Source organism: Schistocerca serialis, chromosome 4, assembly GCF_023864345.2.
Source record: "Schistocerca serialis cubense isolate TAMUIC-IGC-003099 chromosome 4, iqSchSeri2.2, whole genome shotgun sequence".
Lineage (NCBI taxonomy): Eukaryota > Metazoa > Arthropoda > Insecta > Orthoptera > Acrididae > Schistocerca > Schistocerca serialis.
Genome location: NC_064641.1, coordinates 718,456,496 through 718,460,813, shown reverse-complemented (window position 1 = coordinate 718,460,813; position 4,318 = coordinate 718,456,496). Strand labels below are relative to the sequence as shown.

General features: G+C 46.5%; 1 pseudogene; it reads left to right on the top strand.

Annotated features, from left to right (window-relative positions):
* The first annotated feature begins 1,274 nt into the window (after positions 1–1,274).
* On the top strand, positions 1,275–1,392 carry LOC126476225 (5S ribosomal RNA; annotated as a pseudogene).
* The last annotated feature ends 2,926 nt before the right edge of the window (positions 1,393–4,318 follow it).

Below are 4,318 nucleotides of genomic sequence, written 5' to 3'. Positions count from 1 at the left end.
ACTATACGCCCTCGCTCAAAGTCCGTCAACTGCACATACGGTTCACGTCCACGCTGTCGCGGCATGCTACCAGTGTTACAGACTGCGATGGAGCTCCGTATGCCACGGCAAACTGGCTGACACTGACGGCGGCGGTGCACAAATGCTGCGCAGCTAGCGCCATTCGACGGCCAACACCTCGGTTCCTGGTGTGTCCGCTGTGCCGTGCGTGTGATCATTGCTTGTACATCCCTCTCGCAGTGTCCGGAGCAAGTATGGTGGGTCTGACACACCGGTGTCAATGTGTTCTTTTTTCCATTTCCAGGAGTGTAGTTATAGATCATCGTCCAGGCTGACTTCGACAGGGAACGTCGTTTAGTGAACTCCTAGAAGTGAGCAGGCAGTTGTTGTAAATTGCATTTGCTATATACTGTGAAATTTAGCTACAATCATGTGCAGTTAGCCATTGAGGGCTTTTTTTGTGTTATATTACAAGCTGTGTTGCAGACTCACATTTCAACAAGTCATAAAGATAATTAAATATTTTAACTCATTTGTGTGATTTTGTTACTAATTTGTTGGAATCTTGCTGAAGCTTTTTTCTCTTATCCTGTTTCCTGACATTGGGGCATAGATGTGTAACAGTGGCAGGAAGAAATCGTCTTAACGGTGTACTGCACCAGAAGCCGGTTCACGAACTCACATGCTCGGCCTCCATAGCAGCAGCGACGAGCGGCGAGGGTTTACAAAATTCTGTACAGATGATTTTGGATTTCTGCCACCGGCCATTGCAACTTCTCTACTTCCTTGTCTGTGTCGGTGCTGACTCTTACTGTGCCGGCCGGAGTGGCCGAGCGGTTCTAGGCGCTACAGTCTGGAGCCGCGCGACCGCTACGGTCTCAGATTAGAATGCTGCCTCGGGCATGGGTGTGTGTGATGTCCTTGGGTTAGTTAGGTTTAAGTAGTTCTAAGTTCTACGGGACTACGGGACTACGGGACTGATGACCTCAGAAGTCAAGTCCCATAGTGCTAAGAGCCATTTGAACCATTTTTGACTCTTACTGTAGCCGACACATCTGGCAACGAGGATTACAGAAGCAACGCTGCCTTTGTTGTTCGCCACTCCGTCACGGCGCATCACTAATATTTCTCTCTTTTTCTTTCAGAGGCACATCGCTACTAATCGTGTTCTTTATTGCAGACTAGACAACACTTTCACTATTTGTGTATAATTACCGTGATGCAGCGCTCATCTAATTAAAATGGCCTTTCACCCGCCTCCTACACCACCTGCAGGCAACGGCCTTGCCGCAGTGGATACACCGGTTCCCGTCAGATCACCAAAGTTAAGCGCTGTCGGGCGTGGCCGGCACTTGGATGGGTGACCATCCCGGCCGCCATGCACTGTTGCCAGTTTTCGGGGTGCTCTCAGCCTCGTGATGCCAACTGAGGAGCTACTCGACCAAATAGTAGCGGCTCCGGTCAAAGAAAACGATCATAACGACCGGGAGAGCGGTGTGCTGACCTCACGCCCCTCCTATCCGCATCCTCTGCAGACGATGACAAGGTCGAATGGTCCCGATGGGTCACTTGCGGCCTGAAGACGAAGAGCTACACCACCTGCGTCTACGCCTCTGGTTGCCGCTGGCTTTGATCTAAAGCATTGTGTTCAGTTTCAGAACCAACAAATGTCGCACTTGATGACGGCAGTCCAGCAGCTCATTAATGCCCAAGCCGCTGTTACATCAACTCCGCCACGGCACCTCCTCCGTACATTCCACCTTTCCGTGAGTTCTGTAAACAAGAGGAATGGAAGGAGCAGTATGCTGACTTCGACGCTCATTGTGCTACCTGTCAAGTGCAAGGCATTGTGAAACTTTATTTCTTGTCAATGGATGGCACAGGAGTTTGCCGCCTCGCTCAGAAGCTATTCCCGATTAGTAGGCTGGAGTTGCTAGTGCTTGAAGACTGCTTCTACTCTCTGTAAGTATTACGAGGATAAGGTTGCTGCAGCTCGTTGCAAGTTCTTTCGCTTGTGGAAAAACCCAGAACAGACATACTACCAGTGGGTTATTGAGCTTCAGGGTTTGACGTGAAGGTGACGTGTTCAGTGTAGCTGTGGACAGTACTATAGTGACGCAATTACATACAAGGTGCCAGACAGTAAGATTCGTGAGCAAATTCTCAAATATTCTGATCCTGAGAAACTGCCTATTGGCTTCTGTCTCGGGTTCTTCAACCGACGTTCATCTCATGATTATTTCTGACGTTTCGCTAACACGAGTGGCTGGCATTGTAAAAGCTTCACCCTCCATTGCCGGTGGTGACAGAGTTACTCCAACATTGCTGCGACCGGAAAAAGATCCTGCAAGAACGGAGACAACGACGACTGAAGAGAACCGTTCATCGTGACAGAAGTACAACCCTTCCGCAAATTGCTGCAGATTTCAGTGCTGGCCCATCAACAAGTGACAGCGTCCAAACCATTCAAGGAAACATCATCGATATGAGCTTGCAGAGCCGAAGGCCCACCACTCGTGAACCCTTGATGAAAGCACGACACAAAGCTTTATGCCACGCCTGGATCAGTGAACACCGACATTGGACTGTTGATGACTGGAAACATCTTGCCTGGTCGGATGCGTCTCGTTTTAAATTGTATCGTGCGGATGGATGTGTACGGGTTTGGAAACAACCCCATTAATCCATGGACCCTGCATGTCACCAGGGGACTGTTCCAGCTGGTGGAGGATCAGTAATAGTGTGGGGCGTGAGCAGTTGCAGTGATATGGGACCCCTGATACGTCTAGACACGACTCTGACAGGTGACACGTACGTAAGCATTCTGTCCGATCACCTGCATGCATTCATGTCCATTGCGCATTCCGACGGACTTGGGCAATTTCAGCAGGACAATGTGACACCCCACACGTCCAGAACTGCTACATAGTGGCTCCAGGAACACTATTCTGAGTATTTACTTCCGCTGGCGACCAAACTCCCCAGACACGAACATTGTTGAGCATATCTGGGATGCCTTTCAACGCGCCGTTCAGAAGAGATCTCCACCCCCTCGTACAGTTACGGATTTATGGAGAGCCCTGCAGAATTCATGGTGTCAATTCCCTCCAGCAATACTTCACACATGACGAGTCCATGCCACGTCGTGTTGCGCCACTTCTGGGTGCTCGCAAGGGACCTACACGATATTAGGCAGGTGTACAAGTTTCTTTTGCTCTTCGGTGTAGATTGTCAATTTAATTGCATGTAGGAGGCACAGGAAGTTAAGTATTGTTTCTTTCCTCAATATAAATAAAGTTTTCTATCAATTTGAAAGCGTTTTGTACAGATCATTTTGGATTCCTGCCACCGGCCATCGCAACTCTCCTTTGTTTGTGTCGGTGCTAACTTCCACAGTAGCCGACACTATAATTTCATTAACCATCATGAAGATACTGAAACGATGGAACGTATTGGGTCAGCGGGGAACAACCGTATGTACTTGGTACACAACTGATAAGTTTAACCAAACATACGACTCAGGTTACGAGTTGAATATCTGATAGATTACCAGGTTTAGCGGATATGATACTCTCAAAACCCCAAACCTCAGCGAGAATTTTCTAAAAGAGATACAAGGTATGCTGAAATATTACATATGGCTATCATACATAGGAGAGACAACAAGCCAAACGGATGAATAAAATGTGTCAACAGTAGCAAATAGAAAATACTATGAAACGCACATTAGCTAGTGGACATAGCGCCAAAAAAGAAAGACATTCATCATAAAGAAAATTAACAATCAGGACTTTATATATATATATTCTGATCCTAACGAAATGGTAGAATGGTTAAACTGCTCTTGCATGAGCACCACTGGGAGTACAGCTCAGGCAAAACAAATCGTATCAGTCATTTCAGAACTTTGAAAAACGAACATTATTAAATAATTTCGGAGACAGTTCAAAACTTCACAAACCTGTGCACAATACATTATCATGCAGACATATTGTAATTTGAGGTTTGGATGTTTCAGGGCGGACGAATTTTACAGGTATGAGACAATATTCATGAGAAAATAAAGGTTTCAAATGCATTGTAATGATCACTGATATGTTGTCTGGTCTGTACTTATGAAACAAGGACAGGGAACAAAGTTGCATGGACATTTGGACAATTGCTGCAACCTTCAGACAGATCATGGTGCTGAGTTTTATAATAGATATGTCAAACGTTTAAAGATACCGTATGAGACACACAGTTACTCAGTTTGTCTCCCTGAGTGAGCCACATATTGTGGAAGGTTTGAACAGAACGATAAAAATCCATATTTGGA